The 19,326-nt window shown below is 44.4% G+C and overlaps 1 protein-coding gene and 1 long non-coding RNA gene across 2 annotated transcripts in view; one reads left to right on the top strand and one right to left on the bottom strand.

The window, feature by feature from the left end:
* The window catches only part of CRY1 (cryptochrome circadian regulator 1), a 510,254-nt gene that overhangs the window by 403,802 nt on the left and 87,126 nt on the right, over positions 1 to 19,326 (bottom strand). The gene's annotated exons all lie outside the window — the stretch shown is intronic.
* The window catches only part of LOC141978885 (uncharacterized), a 32,508-nt gene continuing 27,071 nt past the window's right edge, over positions 13,890 to 19,326 (top strand). The window contains exon 1 of the long non-coding RNA XR_012636439.1: positions 13,890 to 13,988. This is a non-coding gene — a long non-coding RNA (uncharacterized LOC141978885). The remainder of the gene's footprint in view (positions 13,989 to 19,326) is intronic.

The raw sequence follows: 19,326 nt of genomic DNA, 5'->3' as shown, positions 1-19,326 counted from the left end.
TTGCACCTCCCATTCTTCCAATTAAATTCATTTCAGTTTGACAATTCAATTTCAATCGGCTAATAACAGCTTTTTTTGCTTTTTTTTTAAACATGCAGCATTTTAAGAAAGGATGCACCTTTAAACTAACATTTATGGAGATTGTATCTTGCTGCAGGAAGTCATATCTTCTATGAAATCTAGTCTACTTTGATTAATAATTGATGACAATTTTGCATAGGCAAGTCAAAAAGAGAGAAGACTCTTTCTATTGATCTGAGTGTCTCAAGTAAAAGAAACAGATGAACATTTTCGCCTCTAGTTGTTAACTATTTATATGGCTGCAACACTGAGTTCAGCCTGTTTCATGAAAAGTGTGAATTCAAGATCAGAACAAGACCAAGAGTCTAACCTTGTATTGTTTCCCACATCTATTTAACACTAAATGGATGACAATCAGCCAGAGAACCTGTGTAATTGGATAGCTTGAGAATAGGTGGAGTATGGCATTGTAATCAACATACTAGAAGCAGAGCTATCATGTGGACATTTAAACAACAGAGAGAGTTTTAAGGACCTTGGGACAAGTAAATTGTCATCGTTCCAGTTTACAAAAGTGGAGGATCTGCCCCCTTGTTTCATCAGTTTCCTTGCACAGTCCCTGATCCTGCAATTCACTGTGTGAGAACACGGCAGTGCACCCCAGCACAGCCCCATTGACTGAAATGAGGCTCCATGCAGACGCAACAGAGGGCCTGCACACAGTGAATTGCAGGATCGCAGCCCAGTCTTGCGTTTCCTAAAGTGAATGAAGTCAGTGGGAGTTTTGCCTGAGTAAGGAGCACAAGATCAGTAGTTTGTTGTGTTTGCTCTTCGGGAGATATTTGCTACCTAACGGGAAGGTGGATATAATGAAGCAAAGGACACATGGTGGGGGGAAGGAAGTGTTTCAGCTAATTCATATTTGATTACAGGAGTCAAGGGATAGGCAAGTCCCTAAACTAAGGCCCAATTAATCATTAACTGTGAGTATATGTCCTTCCAACACATCATTGTTTCTGTTATAAACTATGTAAAATTAAAGAGACAGACAGGTCTAATTTGGCCCACAATGCAAGGTTTTTTAAAAATAAGCTTTTACTAAGTCTAAGACCAATAGAAATATTAAGTCTTTTTTTAAACTTCCCAAATTCCAGTGGAAACAATTTTTAAACAATATTAATTTCCCTTTAATGTTTGCAACAGTGTAACATTCTACTAGGGTATGGAATTTATGTACATTTTTAAAAATTACCCAAAACAAATCCCTACCAAAACAAAATGTGACACTGCACACACAATTCTCTTCTTGGGGAGAGGATAAAAGAAAGAGCAAGACTCATGTGACAAATGTTAGTTACATTGCACAATACACTACTGGAAGGTGCTCAGATCCTATAGTGATAAGGACAATATAAGAACCTGAATAGAACAGAATATAGGAAGTAAAAATCTAGCTGACTGTAGGCTCACTAGAAACAAAAGTAGAACAGACTAGTTAGATCCTCTTTGAGGAGGATCATCTTTTCCTTATATGTTTTTAGAGGATCTATAAAATAGGGCTGTAGCCTCCAGGCATCTCTGCAATACATATAAATAATAAGAAGTCTCTTTTCCCTGTCCACACTGAGAGAACAGCAGAAAGAGCACAAATATCACAAACAGTAAAAAGCAAGTTAGATATCTAATGTTTGTAATATTTTGACACCATGTAATGTTTTCCTTTATTTTGGATGTTTTTATCCTGTAGCTCTGCACCTATGAGATTATTCTAGTCAAAGACACTTAGGCAGAGAGAATCATGTTTACTGGTGATATGCTTAGCTTCTAGAAAGAACTGCATCACACCTAACAACAAGCATTTCTCCAAGATCTAATGGCCTATATCTTCAGTTAAACAAAACTGTAAGACTACTTCTAAAGTGCCATCTGGTGAATTCCAATAATATTGGAGCAAGAATTGGCCCAATGAGGCCAAGCAAATTCCAGTTGAAGTCCATCAGTGTTTTGCCACTGATTTTAATGGGAACAGGATCAGACTCAAAGTCATCATATTGTACATAATAACTGGTCCAATAATAACTTGGGAGATTCAGGGTAAATGGCCCAAGTCTACCTCATTGAAGTCAGTGGCAAACCTACTATCAACTATAATAATGTGAAGGATGATGAAGGAGGCTGGCCAGTATGTGAACAGACTGACGGCTATGCTTACTCAATGGAAAAACAGGACTTTACTGTTATTGTTAGACACTACAACAAACTAATCACTTTGACTGCTGTCCGCTAACTGATCATATAATTAAATACATATGTATATGTTATATTTTAAGACGTGTAACAAAAAAATTCTCTATCCTGTGACACCCTGTACCACATGTTCACCACTTTCATATGGTTATGATATGTTTGGTACAAAGCATGCCTTGTAAGGTATCACTGATAACTCATAAGCTGCTGAACATTATTGTCCTATTAAGATGTGTGTAACATCAATGCATGTAAAATTACAAAATTTTGCTATATGATTGTTACTGAATTATGTTGTAGTTCTGGGTAATGCCCACAAACTAGTTTTTCAGAGACAAAGTCACACTGGCAACCCCAGACAGGTTTCAACAAAGCCAAGTGGGCTATCACTTACTTAAACAGCCATTCTTCAGCAACGGGGAAGTATAAGCAAGAAATTTACATTTCCTACCAGGTATGGTGTGACTCTCATGTACACAGTGGACTGTTTATCTTTATCCTGGTGGGGAGGCAATCCTCAAAGAGAGGAGGTGGGTCTAAAAATAAAAGACAGTGACCTCCACAGGACCCTCTCCTCTCCACCTTATATCTCTCTGCTCATAACATCAATGTATGACTGAAGAGCACTGAACTAAGCGGAGTGGTTCCAGGCTGAGTGGAAATCCAGAGTGTGAATGAAGAACTGTGAACTGAGAATTGCTTGCAGCATCTGGTGTGGTGAGAATGAGGTTTGCTTCAGATCTTGTTTAGCTTGGTAAAATTTAGGAATTAGCGTGTGGTTTTCTTTTTTTATTTCTTTTGTAACCAATTCTGACTTTTATGCCTTGTCACTTATAATCACTTAAAATCTATCTTTCTCTAGTTAATAAACTTGCTTTATTGTTTTATCTAAACCGGTTTATTTGATTGAAGTGTTTGGGAACTCTCTACTCAGGCCAAAAGGGCTGGTGAGTATTCATTATCCATTGCTGGAATGACAGACTACTTATGAGCTTGTACACTCCAGTGAGCTACTGAACGATACAAAATGCACTTTCTGGGGGTCAAGACTGGGACTGAGGGATATGTGGGTGTCACCCTATATATAATTCATAGATAGCTGGGTATAGCATTCATGTACTCAGCTGGGAGTGGCTTTACATGCTGGTGGCTGAGTGAGCGAGCAGAGCCTGGAGAGGTTTGCTGTTCACCAGCTGGAGAGCTAAGGGAACACAGCAGTTCAGATTACACCCTAGGGAATGTCACATATCCTCATCCAAAATAAGTAGTGGTTCACATTTTAGATTAAAACAAAATATTGAGAAAAGGCTTGTACAAAAAGCTATATACATTGCTATAGACACTTTAATATTTAGTATAAAATAAGTTGTCATTTGGGTCTAGTAAGGGATGTTTATAACAATCTCAATGTGCATGAAACATCCTCTCAAAATGATGTTAATGAGAATTTATTGACAAAGCCACCTGCTGGTTATACTCCTTTAGATCAAATGTCTTTGGCTAAAGTATGTGTGCATGTGGGAAGGAACTTTTATGGGATTTAAATCTTATAAACCGAACCAGCAGAATAAACTAAAATCTAACATAAAACAATGAGAGAAACACTTGCATTATATACAAAAATAACTGTGCTTGGGAACTGACACAAACCTATAGCAGCAGGGCTCAACTTGACCAGCTGTTGAACATTTTGCCCCCAGTCTAGCACATGTTTAAATTTAAGCACGTGCCCGTGAACCACCAAAGTCGATGTTTAAGTGCTTTGCTAGATCAGGACAAGAATGGTCTGCACCAGGCAGGATCAGGTCCTTGTTGAGCAGGGATTTAAAAGGACAACTATAAGGTATTAAAGTGGGTAAACACTTCATTTCCAGATCAAAGACAAGATGGATGTGGGAAATACTGGGACATGACATACCTTGACAGATAAACTATGTGAGAGAGTAGCTGGAAAACTGAGCTGACCGACAGTATGGTGCTGTGAGTCAGAACAAGGACATTCCAATCTGAAAGGTTTTCATCTTGTTTATACATTAGTCTATGCACTTAAGGCTAGAGCTGGTTTAGCTGGACTTATTTTAGGGATTTATCTAGATGCTTATGGCACTGATTGAGCAAAGCATTTGCTTAAACCCATCCAGCAAAGCATGTGTTTGAGAGCTTTGCTGAATCAGGGCCTAAATTCTACTTCACATGCCTTTCAATGCTCTCTATTTTCTGCCCTCCTGCCAAATAAACCCTGCTTTTATTTAAGATTCCTGGAATTAGACGTGGTGGTTTATACTGGATTTACGAACTATCGGGTTCCCAGAGAGAAGGAAAGTGAACTCTCACATTGGAGGAGGCTAAGGACCAGGGGGTAACTGAATTATTGCTCGAGAGCAACAAGGACTGCAATCCTCCACCAAATGGTGCCACAAAGAAGCAGATGTCTACTTAAGGGAGTTAGGCTCCTTAGTCAGGTAGGTGCTTTCGAAAATTTTACCTTAAGTGACCTGCCCAAGATCATACAGGAAGTCTGTGGAAGCAGAGAATTGAATCCAGCTCTCCTGAGTCACAGGCTAATGCTCTAGCCACCAGGCCATCCTTCTGAAGACCAGTGTGTGGACAGGGAGCCTGATGGAATGACTTCATGAGGTACCAGATCTGGCCCAGAGAGCACCATATAACCTCAGGGGTGCCAGGCTTAGTTACGATACCCAACATTTGCAATTCTTGCGGTGCTGAAAATTGTTTGCAGAAGGGATAGTGGACCTGAGAGTTCTTCCACAGTAGCTGGGAGTTCCTTCCTGGGAACCAGGGACTTCAAAAAGGGGGCAACACTGGATATGATTCACAGGGAAACTATTTTTAAAAACTATAAACTAAATATAGATTTGTTACTCCTATAAATGAGTCACAATTTGCCAAAAAATTGTTGTTTTTTTCTAATGTTGGGACAAGTGCCACAAACAGGAAACCCTAAAAATGCCATCACAGAACAAAGAGGGATGGACATAAGCTATTAGAGATTATTATGATATCTGCTGGCTGTATTTCCCAATGCGCATAGAAGACACCCATGCAGTTACACAGGTGCCTTGTACTTTCTTTGTTGCACTGCACAATGTGGCCACATCTCACATGAGAAGCAAAAACAGTAGTTTGTATGTAGTGGATAATCACATTCTTCAGTGAAATAAATACAGAGCAACAGTAAGAGAAATCTGAAGAATTTTTGATAGTATCCTGTATATATTTTTTCTCCCCGAATGGGCTTTTTTTTTTTTTTTTTTTTTTTTTTTGAAGAGAGGCAGCTCAGCAGGTCCACATTCCATGTAGTTTTTTTCATTAATTCATTATATGAGTACAACAGGATGTGTAAGGTGGTGAGTTATAGGCCAGATCCTACGGCAGCAAAAAAGGGGAGTGGCGAAGATGTGCATGAGGGAAAGATATATAACTGAGCAAGAGGCAGCTCTCCTCCTGGGCCAAGTACCTATTATTATGCCTTCGGTATGCAGGAGTAACAAGAAGAGTTTGGGGTCCTGTGCTGGACATAGGGACAGTCATCCACCATCCTACACTCTCCCAGCACATTGTATCCTCTCTCTTACCAGGTCTAGACTAGACCAATGGGAAACTGGACATTTGTCCAATGACCATTTTCAGGAAAGGGTCAAGGGGCAGATGTGTTTACTGCGTGCGGCTTTGTCTCCAAAAGGGCCTTTTGTCTTAGTAGCAACTGAAGCAAACACAGGTCGTTCACTCGAGAGAGAAACAGCTCCCTCTACTGGCTACTGAGAGAGCCCCAGTGGAAAAGCAGGCAACCTCAGTGCCAGTTACTCTGCTGCTCCTCCCCTGACTCCAGGAAGGTTCACAGTTCTGAGGCCTTCTGTCTCCACATGAGTCAGGAACCATCTCAAGGAGGCTTGAAAGGATGTGTCTGTCATCTGTCTAGAAGCAGGTGATTTGTGGAGGCAGGGTGGGGATGTGGGGAAAAGAATGAATTTCTGAGCGTAGCCAGGAGGAAACAAGGGAAATCTGTGAGAGAGTTGGGGAAGGAATGGATATGAGAGAAATTAGCATTTCTTCACACACACAGTGGCTAGACTGGGACTGACCTCCATGTAGGTGTACAAGGTCTCCCCCCATAACTCCCCAGATGGAGGCCACACGCATTTGCAGTCCATGTGTTCTGCAGCGCTAGCCACCCCCAACGGGACAGGTAGGGTCAGAAATCAGAATCTTTGTTTATTACATGGTAGGGCAAGACTCAGTTTCCAAAGGATCCATCCCTCATGGAGAGGGGTATTTGTTCCCCAGCAGAATGAACAGGGAGTTTGCTCTTCAAAAGCTGTGGCTCCCTTAAGGTGAATGCAGCTCTCAGGGGACCAAGCCCATAAGAGTTAAGTATCAATGTTATCTTCACAATGGCCTTATGCACCCACACTGCCTCCTGGACCTCGGGTCCAGTGAAGCCATCTTACCAGGGGATCTCTCTCCAGGTGGTGCTTTCCAAATTCCTCTTCATGTGAGGCCAGGCAAGTTACCTGAACATCCACGTTACTGCTTAGTAGTAACAGATAACAAGCTATTGTCACTATTTTGGCATCCAGGAAGCCTCCAACTAGCTCTTCATATGGGACCAAAAGGGTTAAGTTCACTCCCTGATGCATACACAGAGATCAGTCACGTCTACTGGAGCAACAATTGCTCTGCTTCTGAACCTCATTGTTACCTCTGCTGAAGTTCAGATAAATGCCACAGCTAGTGTTCCACCACACCAGTTTTTTTTCCCTAGCAGCATAACATATTTGTGGTACATTTAAGAGCTGTTTAACACTAATGGCAAAGGCCTCTGGGTATGGTGTGAATAAGCTCTCTCTTTAATAGCGTGTCTTCACAACAGAGTTACCACGTTATAGCTTGAGTTCCCACTGACTCAATCCACGTCCACACACACACAAAAAACCTTGTGTGGGGGTGGTAGTAAAATAAGTTGGCTGGCAAGATCTGGGGTGTGAAGCAGACCTTGAGCAAGCTCATCTCATCAAGCAAGCTCACTATCACAACCTCTCTGTAGTGTTTGAGTGTACATTTTTCAATCTACCTGGTTTTCATATTTTCTTCTGGAATTTTCCTCAGAGTGGTCTTTCTGTGACGTCTCCCTGCTACACAGCACAGTAACTGAACGTACACTGAGGTAGCATGAAGGAAACAGCCTGTTCAGTTTGGTGGGTGTGTCCTGAAAAAGAACCGAAGTGAGCAGGTGAGGAAAACTGTCTCTTTCCATTTCATTAAAGAGAGGTACATAAACATATTTAGATGCTTTGGAATAGCCTAGTGAGCCCAAGGGAAAACCCTGGCTGGTAAAGGAGGAGACTTTTTGGCATTGCCCCTCCCTCACAACCCTGCAGAGTAACTCAGACCATGGTTTATGACCGCCATGGGGAAGGAGTGTATTGGTCGCCCTCCCCTTGTTCTGACTCAGAAAGTTCTTCCTTCTCTGCAGAGGAAGATTTTTGTCTGGCTTTGAAGAGTTTTTCCTGGATTCCCTAGGGCTTTATGACCTTTTTCTCCTTCTTAAATCTCTTGGGAATTTGGTTCAAGGAGAGGAAGAGGAAGGAATCATGGAACTCTACTCTTTTTTCCTTTGCTTTGTGGGGCATCGATGACCGTAGTATTGTAGCATCCTGATACCCTGCTCATCCCTCCTCCAAGGCTCCCTGAATATAGTCCAACTAGATCTCTTTAGTTTCTCTTTTCAGGTTGAGTTGTATCTGCCTGGGTTAAAATCTCACCTTCTCTGTCTATAGCTAGAAATACTTATTTGAGAACCTTTAGGGGCACCCTGGTGATGGGTCCCTCAATCAATACAACAGCAGCAGAAAATGTGGCTGTATCCATAGGGCACTTGGGGGGAAATCTTCCCATCCATAGTCCTGCAATTCACTTTTTTGAATAGAGGCTGCCCCCGAGGGGGGAGCTGTTCACTCACTGTGGTAGGAAAGACCAACTGAGGAGTAAAATCAGCCTCAGTAGCTCTGGGTCTGATCCAGAGAATCTTCTTTTGAGACTGACAGGCTGGAAAAAAAAGATAAATATGTGTCCTCTCTGCATGGGATTCGGGCAGGTTTTGCCCATAGCTCCTCTTTTTCATATCTGCCTTCCTTGGGTCTGCCAATTTGAGTTGCCCAGAAGTGAAGGACCAGGATGAGGAGGGCTGAGTGGGAGAGGAGGAGTAAGCAGGACAACGACTAGGATTTAATGCAGTGCAGAAAGGGAAGCCGGTGGAGGGAGGTGACATGTTGTGTGTGAAAGTCAGAGAAGATTATAGCACTTGCAATGTATCACAGGTGGGGGTGGGAGGAGGGGCAAGATGGATGGCAGGGAGGCTAGAGAGGGAGAGGATGCAGTAATCCAGATGGTGGAGGACCAGACCAGACTTTGAATGTTGTGACCAGGAGAAAAGGCTGGACTTTAGAGCTGTTGTGGAGGAAGAAATGGTGAGATCTGGCCACAAACTGGATGTGCTGTGGGAAGCTCTGGCTTGTCCCTGGCCCATGAAGGACCACACTGGGTTTGTGGAATTTTTAAAGAAGGTGTGAAAATTATGGGATATGGATGACATTGTGGGTTGGAGACAAGGGCACTCTGCAAAGTTGATCCCTCGTTCCCAGTCACCGTTGTGTGATTTGTTTCTGCTCCACCTTGCATTGCCAAAACTTCCTGGATGTTGAGCTGGATGGTGTTAGGTTCTGCACTGCACTGGGCATCGACACAAGCACTCCTGGTGAGCATGTGCAGCGCTGACACAAGGAGCCAAGTATGCACACGCACAAGTGAGGTACTAACTGTGGCAGCTTTATGCTGATGTAACATGTGTTGGCAAAACTTAGTGTAGGCTTGGCCTCAGGGATAAAGACAGTAAGACACAAGATGGTGACTTGCTTTCGTGAATACTGATATTAACCTAAAAGCCAAGATTTAGACTTTAGATGTGATAGGCTGATTAGGGGATTTTCAAAGAGAGATCAGACTGGGTTTATTGCTGGACCCTGAGCAGCAGATCATTTTAAAGAAGAGTTAGCAACATCATGCATCAGTCAAGTTAGATGCCAAACAACTGCTGCTTATCTCTGTAGATGCAGGAAGAAAGCCGTTGAATGAAGAGTTAACTATAGGGGTTGTGTTCATTTCCTACAATTAAGGGAATCCAGCTGTAGAGATTTTAATTAATGGAGATCTTACAGGGAGTTTCATTTTGGCTGGAGGGGCCTATCAGGGTTACTCTATTTCTTTGGATATTTTCTGTGGCTGTGCAATCATTAGCACTTGCTATGAAAGGTAATGTTGGAATTGGGGATGACAGTATATGAGGGATGGTCAATTAAATGACATGTATACAACTGACAATATATTTGTCTCTTTTCTCTGGATTCTGTCCTCCCTTATCCTACAGGGAATTAATAGAGTGGCTGGCTACAAAATTAATCCACCCAAATAAATAAAGTTAAAATAATTGGTGGTTCCTGCAATAGATGTGCACAGCTATTTTTAAAATTAAACTAAAACATCTCACCCCTTTTCAGTGTATTAAATATAAAATAACATGTGGATATTAATAATAACGGTCTAAATAAACTGTGTTTACCTCTGCTATCAAAAAGCAAGGACCCTGCATTTTCATTCCTCTCATTATTTTCTACTTGTTTTCATTAAATAATAAGCCACTTATATGTCAATGTCCTTGTTTTTTCCAGGTCTCTACAGATCAGGGGTGGGCAAACATTTTGGCCCAAGGGCCACATCTGGGTATGGAAATTGTATGGCAGGCCATGAATGGTCACGAAACTGGGGGTTGGGGTGCGGTAGGGGGTGAGGGCTCCCCCTGGGGGTGCGGCTCTGTGGTGGGTCCAGAAATGAGGAGTTCAGTGTGTGGGAAGGGGCTCCGGGCTGGGGCAGGGGGTTGTGGTGCAGGGGTGTGTGTGTGAGGGTTCTGGCTGGGATTGTGGGCGCTGGGGATGAGGGTTTGGGGTGCAGGAGGGTGCTCCGGGCTGGGACCATGGGGTTCGGAGGGCAGGAGAGGGATCAGGGCTGAGGCAGGGGGTTGGGACATGGGAGGGGGTCAGGCTTCGGGCAGTGCTTACCTCTAGCAGCTCCCAGAAGCAGCAGGATGTCCCCCCTCTGGCTCCTACGTGGAGGCGCAACCAAGCAGCTCTGTACACTGTCCTGTCTGCAGGCACTGCCCCTGCAGCTCCCATTGGCCATGGTTCCCAGCCAAAGGGAGCTGCGGGGGTGGCACCTGGGGCGGGGGCAGCATGTGGAGTCCCTTGGCTGCCCCTATGTGTAGGAGCTGGAGGGAGAACATGCTGCTGCTTCCAGGAGCCTCACAGAGCGGGGCAAGACCCTGACCCCACTGCCCGACTGGAGCACCAGAGCGGGACAAGCCTCGGACCCTGCTCATGGCGGTAGCTTGAGGGCCGGATTAAAATGTCTGTAGGGCCAAATGCAGTTTGGGCTGTGGTTTGCCCACCCCTGCTCTAGATTTAGCCTCCTTCCTCTTTTGGTATTGATCACCCCTCTCATTTAGGCCTGGTTCTGCAAGGTACTTAAGTGCCTGTCTAATTTAAAACCTAGTCATCAACTGAAGTCAATGAGATTTACTTACATTAAATATTTAAAGTTAGGCAGGTGCTTAAGAACTTTGCTACATTGGGGTCTTGGAGTCATCTGAATGATTGCATATCCAGGCCCTGATCCAAAGCCCATTAAAGTCAATGGGAGTCTTTCCCTTGACTTCAATGGGCTTTGGATCAGGCCCTGATGGTTTTGCCTTCTCGGTCACTGATATGTAGACTGAGCAAGAGTGTGTCCATTACTAATCCCTGCAGTAGATCACCTACCTCCTGCTTGTTTTGTAACCATTTAGCACCCACAGCCAGCTTCTCTTACCTAGTCAGCTGTTTATCTGAGTGAAGGTATTTGCTAAGCTTATGCATTAATCTTTTATATGGTATTGTATCAAAAGTCAACTGGAAACCCAGATAAACTGCTTCACTCCGATTCATTCTCATTGACTAAACAAGAATGAAGCTGTTTATTTGGGCCTCAGATTGACTCAGATAGCTCAGTCCAGCTGATTAACTATGACTACCGTCTACTTAAAGTCATATGGACTTTTTCCATCTGAGACTGACCAACGGCTGTCCTGCTTTTTCCCTGACCAACAACTCTTGACCACAGGATGGGGACCAGAAGTGAAACTGCAGTATGGAAATTAGAGGAATAGATCAATAGTTTCCAAGTTCTTCCTATTAAATATGATAGTCACATATTGCTTCCCTCCAGTCTAGTTATCTCTCATGGGCCAGATCGTCAGATGGCATAAATCAGTGTCTTCAGTGAAGCTAGTCTGATTAACTCTGTCCTAGGAACATGGGGGCAAGATCCTCAGCTGGTGTAAAAGTGCCACACTACAGACTTCTATATTTCATCCACCAGAACTTTCATATTTCCAGCTGAAGGTCATGATTTTAGATGCTCTGAATTTCTCTTTATCTTTTCAGCATCACCATTAGTTTTAATTACTTTTGCTTTTTCTTTTCTCAAGAAACTTATCTTTTCATTCACCCTCCTTAAATTAATCATTTAGTTCTCCAGCAATATCTGCCTCATCAGTCTGTCATCAAATCCCCCTCAAGGGCGCTATCGTCTCTTACTGACCTCCTGCTCCTTTTATATTTATGTAAAATCCTTTTTTGTTTGTCCTTTGCTATGTTCTTCTTCAGCTTCTTACATGCTTGTAATTATATAACTCCTGTTGATTACCCTATTGATTTATAAGGATTTGGTATGCTCTCTTTTGTAGCCCCTTGTATTTTCCTGGTCACCCAAACTAATTCTCTCTCTTTTCTAATACGTTTATCCTTGGAAGAATATTTGCCAGCTTCCCTGTCATTTTCCTTTCTGTGTCGTTCCCACCCATTTCAATTTGCCAGTGTGATTAGTTCAGCCGTGCATCATTTTTGACAAAGTTTGCTTTGCAACAATGTAACATTGTCTTGCCTTTTGGGGACTTGGCCTGATTCTAATTTGTAATTCAATTAAACTCCAATCACTGTTCAAGATGTTTCATGACATTCATCCTTCCAACTACCACTTCCACGTTACTTAGCATAAGGCTGAGCTCATGCAGGCTCTTCTCTGTCCTCTCTTCTTATTCAAGCTCCATGCAACTCCCAATGCCTCTATCCGCTGGTAAATTCTCAAAGTCAAAGGCTTAGGATACTTCAGATACCTGCTGCTCCCCTTTCTAATACATGGAACAAACCACAGCCTCCTTCATTACTCAGTCAAGTATGGTTAGAAATGTGGCATATACACAATAAAATGATGCAAAGAAGCAAAGCCTGTTGGGGTTTGAGGCACTGAGTAATGCCTCCCATCCTGTGGGAGCTCTGCAGAAAAACAAACCAGCTGTCTGGATTGAAATCATGAGCAATTAACAGCAGTTTCAATTACCAAGAACAAAATTTTATAAATATTTGCAAATTATACACTACCTATTTTCGCACAAACAGTTGCAACCCTTGAGACAGCTCCTGCTACATCTGCAGAATGTTTTCTAATGGTACAAAAAGGTCAAGAATCCAAGAGATATCCCAAAGCTCTCTTCTTAATTAGAAGAAGCAAAGCATATTCTATATTATGCATACATTGGTACAAGAACGACAAATAGATATTATAAAAGATGATTGGAGGAAAAATTTGCCAAAATTTTCGCATCACAACATGCATTCCAATTTGGAAAGAATTCCTATGGAAAAATAGATTCCCACTATTTCCCAACATTCAGTAACTAATAAAGACACCACAGATTGCCAGACTGCTGGCACAATCATAACGAAAAAGGGACCCACTCACATATCCTCTGGTCATGTATTAAGAGCGCATTTTGGAAAAAAGAATGCTATTGCATAAAAATAAGATATTTAAAATTTAAAAAAATCCCTTTGGTTTTATTGTTGGTACGCTGTACAATGAAAGAAACATAAGGATCATACTTGTAAAGATTATTGCAATTGTTAGGATTTAATTATTGATAATATTGTTACGAATCATACCTGTTGCCAGATGAAAAAGCATCACCTCGTGATGGCTGCAGCAGTACAAACCTACCATAGATAAAAATATGCTACAAGCACTCAATAATGGATGGAATGAATCATCACCTCCCTGTGTACAGGGAGACTTTGGCAAGCCAGTAAAGTGCCTGAAACCACTATGGCTTATTGCTAAAAGCAGCCAAGTCAGCAAGCTTAACCAAGGCAGGAGGGGAGGGGAGGGGAGGGGAGGGAGGTTTGGGTGCCACAGAAAGGGCAGCTTGACCCCCGTCCTTCCTGTTAAGAATTGTGTTGAGGTTGCTGATCCTGCTCTTCTAAGATGCATGTATGTGTCCCAGGAATGTCTACTGGGGCCTCAAGGCTGCAAACTCTGGAAAAACCCACACCTGGTTAATTGATAATTAGAAGGAGCCTCTTGCTTACCCATTGGAACTGCTTGCTTAACAAGTTTTCTTTAAGGGACATGTCATTCTATTACTAATGTATAAATAAGGGGGGAAAGTTTGAGGTAGGGGAACTCTTCAGGACTGGACTCTGCCTCTGGATACATCTTGTGTTCCCCACTAGCAGACGGGCTGCCGCTGTGCCACTTGAGAGCCACACTCAGCTTTGGTAATTATCAAGGGTTGGGGGCGTTTTACTAACCTGTTGCAGACATGTGTCTAAGTGCTTGAGACTAAGTAAAGTTTATCTTTAAGTGAAAGCACTCGTGTTGTCCTGTTTGTGCCAGCCATCTATCGGTCAGACGGCCGTGTCTCCCCGGATTTATTTCCTGACACCACCTAGCCCAGAGTAAAAGTTACCAAGAGCTTTGGGTTGAAAGAACCCCGAGTGACACCTGAACCTTCAGGAGACTTCTTTCAATTTTAAATGGACTTTATGGGATAATGCCGTTCTTTACAGGAGTGATAATGAAACATAAATAATGCTAACTAGAAATAGGATCCACCTAACAGTGTAATAAGCTTGTAAGTTAGGGCTTGGTCCTGCACCTGTAAAACTCAATGGTAAAAGCCCATTGACTTTAGTGGTGTAAAATCAGGCCCTTTGACCCCCAACCCCAATCCTGAATGCACTTATGTATGTGCCTAACTTCAGGCATGTGGGCAGTCCCACTGAAACTACTCATCTGCACAAAGTTAAGGGTGTGTGAAAGTGTCTGGAGAAATGGAATCTTAGTGATCCAAAGGTTATTTAAGCCAGTGGAAAGATTCCCATTGGATTATTTGGGCTTTGGATCAGGCCATGCCATTGTAAAGTTCTTTGAAGTTCCTGTATCTTGCCTTATGTTCTGTACAGCACAGAGGCCAATGATTACTACGACCGTAATAATTTGAATTAACATTGATTTCATTAGTTCTGTGCCCTTTGCCTCCAGTTTACCGCACTGGCTCTGTTGGATCATGCTTTCTCCCTTAATGTTTACTAAGCAGATGTTTTAATTAATAAATGTATATCTTACACACTGAAACTATCTGTAGCTAGGAGATGGGAATATTTTGGTAACACATCCCTGTCAGATGTTTCATTTACACTGTAGCAGGGCAAGACTCACCAGTGTAGCACCTCCTGCTGGCTGTCCTGTGAATTGGCTCTTTTCCAGTGTATGGAGTGCCCTCTGCAGGCTGGTGTCTCACCTGCCTCAGGCCCCCATGTCTCTCCTAGACCCCCGGTGCCCTTTACCTCAAGGTTCTGCCCCAGCAGGACCCACAAGCTCTGGGTCTCCCCTCCCAGGGGAACCCTCAACCCTCTAAACCCACCTTGCCTCAGTGGCTACTGCCACTCATCATCTAGCCCCCACTCACTGGGGCATACTGCAGTCTGTAATGACCACTCATCATTGGCAAGGGGGGTAGGACCTGCTGCCTTTGCCTATCCCCAGGCTGCCCCTCTGCAGCCCCAGTACCTTTTTGGGCCTTTGACAAGGCCTGCAGCCTAGAGTTTTACCAGGCTGGAGCTCCCAAGCTCCCTTTGCCCTTCCCCAGCACTGCTCCACTTTGGGTACCTGGTTCCCAGGCAGCTAGGTCCTTCCCACTCCAGAGCTAGAGTGAGACTCCTTCAGCTTCTAGCCCACAGCCCTCTTATCAGGGCCACCTGGGCGCTGATTGAGCTGGCGACAGCTATGGTCAGCTACACAGTCAGCTTCCCCAACTGCTCCTAATCCCTTTTACCCAGCCGCAGCCCTCTGTAGGGCTGCTTTTAACCCTTCCAGGGCTGGAGCAGGGTGACCACCCCACTACACATGCACACAACATCCAAACAGTCTACTGCATCATGATATTTGCCTGCCCCATAAGTTAAATTGCTTCCTTCAGAAAAAAAGCATTGACATTATTCATTATTCATTTCATTTTCAAAGGCGTTGAGCAACCCTGACTTCAACTGGAGTTGTGGGTGATCAGCATCTTTGAAGATAAGCCCATATATTTTTATTATATTACAGTACCCAAAAGTCTGTGAGATGCTGTGATGCTTCTCGGGGCTGTGACCCACCTGTCTCCATATGACTCCAGTGCAAAGGAGTCTGTGCCAGCTGGGTGTATCTCCCTAACACAACCAGCCTGCTAGCCACTCAAGAACTCTCCTCGGGGCTATGCCAGCCCTGCTTTTGCCCTGCAGGATAACAATAGATGCACCCCAGTCACCAGGTGCCTTTAAAGTGTCCCCCTGTGGTATCCAGCCTCTGATCACTGGATGCCCACAGAAATCCCAGATCCTCCATTCCCAAAGGAGGAGTGTACCCCAGTTTAGCAGTTTTACCTTAGACCACCCCTCCCATATCACACACAGCACTTGGGTTCTATTGTCATAAAACAAGAGGAAATTTACTAAAGAACGAAGAGATTCAAATAGAAACAAGCGTGAGTGATGGAAACAAATGCTTACATATAAAACAAAATCATAAAATGCAAACTAGGGCCTACACTTATTAATAGTTACTTTTCCCATCTAGTAAAGTAGAGTCTCACCCTAAAGTCCAGTCTTTTGCAGTGCTTGCTGGCCCCAAGGAGCTAGGACCCAGTCTTTCATGAAGCACCCCCACTCATCATGGTACCTCCTGAGTGAATGGATCCAGAGTGTCTTTCTCCACATTGTGATATCCTAAATCTTTATTCACATGCAGGGGGATCACCTAGCTGTCCTATCATCCTTTTCACTTCCAAGTGGTATTGATGTTCATAGTTTGACAGGTTTTCTATGGACTTTTCCAGGTTAGTGCAAAGATGGACAATTGAGCAATACATTATGGGATTGGCTAGCCAGGGAGGAGTGACAACTCCCTCCTGCTTGAATGGGCCATCACAGAGACATGATTCCCTAGTGACTCACTTTTACTCCAAGAGCATGAGGGCACGATTTTCAATATAGGTACATTATTCCTTAAATATTACCCATAAGCACAATCTTTCAGGGATTATGAGTATTGGCAAATTACAAGCTTTCAGAAGAGACCTCAGATGCTACCCTTTATGGATAAATGGTGTATTAGCTGTAATGAAAGTGAAAATGAGTTTCTCAAGTCTGAGACAGGCGTTTGTAAAGAATGAACCCTTAGCTAGTTGACACCAATGGCTGTGTCACAGATGTATCACAGTACAAATAAAGAGTACATAGTCACTGAGTCAAAGATCTTGCAATCGTCACAAAAGTAAAAAACAAAATATGTCACGGATTTATGGATTTAGAGCAGTGGTCACCAACCAGTCGATTGCGATTGACTGGTTGATCCTAGAGACTCTCCCAGTCAATTGTGATCTCCGGCAGTGCAGCAGGGCTAAGGCAGGCTCTCTGCCTGCCCCGGCCCCATGCTGCTCCGAGAAGCAGCCAGCACACCCCTGTGGCCCTGGGGGGTGGGGGGTGGGGCAGGAGTCTCCGTGCGCTGCTCCCAGAGGTGAAAGTAAGCCAGCCCGGTCAGGTACAGCGTACTGGCAAGAGCCAGTACGCCGTGCCGGACCGGACCGGCTTCCCCCGGCTGGTGATTTAAAGGGCTCAGGGCTCCCTGCAGTGGCCAGAGCCCCGGGCCCTTTAAAGCACCGCCTGAGCCCTGCTGCCGGAGCCCCAGGGTAGCAGTGGCAGGGCTCCATCAGCGATTTAAAGGGCCTGGAGCTCCACTGTGGTAGCAGCAGCCGGAGTCCCGAGCCCTTTAAATCGCCCCTGAGCTGCAGGGCTCCCAGCTGCCTCGGCAGCTGGCAGCTCCGGGGGTGATTTAAAGGCCCTGGGGCTCCCAGCCGCAGCCGGAGCCCCTGGGCCTTTAAATCTTGATGTAAAGGGCCAGGGTATTTAAAGGCCCTGCCTCTTCCAGTTGAGGCCATGCCCCCTGCTTAGGACTCTGGCATACCGGTAAGTCCTTTAAGTTACTTTCACCCCTAGCTGCCCCTGCCTGCAAGCACCACCTCCACAGCTCCCATTGGCCAGGAACGGGGAACTGTGACCAGTGGGAGCTGTGGGGGCGGTGCCTGCAGAGAGGGGCAGCACATGGAGCCACGTGCCCCCCGCATCCCTCAGGAGCCACAGGGGTATGTTGGCCCCTTCCAGAGTGGCGTGGGGCCAGGGAACGCAGGGAGCCTGCCTTAGGTTCGCTGCACTGCTGACCAGGAGCCGCCCGAGGTAAGTGCCACCCGGCGGGAGGCCACACCCCAACCCCCAGCTCTCAGCCCCCTCCCAGAGCCAGCATTGCATACCCCCTCCTGCACCCCAACCCCCTGCCCCAGCCCTGACCCCTCTCTCAGAGCCAGCACCCTGTAGCCCCTCCTGCACTCCAACCCCCTGCCCCAGCCCATATCCACCTCAACACTCTGCCCTAGCCCGGAGCCCACTTCTGCACCCAAACTCCCTCCAAGAGCCCACACCCTGCACCCCCTCCTTCATCCCAACCCCCTGCGTTAAGCTCAGCCTGGAGCTTCCTCCCACACTGCAAACCCCTTGGCCCCAGCCCACATCCTGCACCCCCTCCTGAACCCCAACCCCTTACCACAGCCCAGTGAAAGTGAGTGAGGGTGGGGGAGAGCGAGCAACAGAGAAAGGGGGGGATGGAGTGAGTGGGGCGGGGCTTTGGGGAATGGGCAGGGCAGATCCTGGGTTGTCCTTAAATTCAAAAAGTGATCTTGGGCATAAAAAGGTTGGAGACCACGGATTTAGAGATTGTGGTTAGGCACCCAGTTTTGAAAATCTTGACCAGTATGTCCATCCCATATTCTTTAGCACAGAGGCTCTCAACATTTCCAGACTACTGTACTCCTTTCAGGAATCTGATTGGTCTTGCATAGCCTCAAGTTCCACCTCACTTAAAAACTACTTGCTTCCAAAATCAGACAAAAAAATACAGGTGTCACAGCCACTGTTACTGAAAAATGGCTCACTTTCTCATTTTTACCATAGAATTATAAAATAAATCAATTGGAATATAAATATTGTACTTCCATTTCAGCGTATAGTACACAGAGCAGTATAAACAAGTCATTGTCTGTGTGAAATTTTAGTTTGTATGGACTTCCCTAGTGCTTTTTATGTAGCCTGTTGTAAAACTAGACAAATATCTTGATGAGTGGATGTACCCCTGGAAGACCTCTGCGTACCCCCAGGGTATACGTATGCCTGGTTGAGAACCATTGCTTTAGCATATGTAACACTTTCTGTTACTTCATTCTCATGATTTTTCATTTTAAGAGAGGGTTAAAAACAGGGTAGGCTTCTGACCTTAAACACTATGACCTGATACATGTTCTTAATATCTATTGATATCAAAAGGGAGTTACATGTGTGTATCCAGGGGGAAATGAACCACTCATTTTCCAAAAGCAGAAGTAAATTTGAGCCTAAAATAAGAGATCACGGAGAGATACTGCTGCATTATTTAAGAAACATATTTTCTTATCTGGATATAAAAATACATATTTGCCTAGGATTGATAGCACACGACAAAGCACCTCACAATGTAAATGCTATATGG

Source organism: Natator depressus, chromosome 1 (genome assembly GCF_965152275.1).
Source record: "Natator depressus isolate rNatDep1 chromosome 1, rNatDep2.hap1, whole genome shotgun sequence".
Classification (NCBI taxonomy): Eukaryota; Metazoa; Chordata; order Testudines; family Cheloniidae; genus Natator; species Natator depressus.
This window is presented reverse-complemented; position numbering and strand designations above follow the sequence as displayed.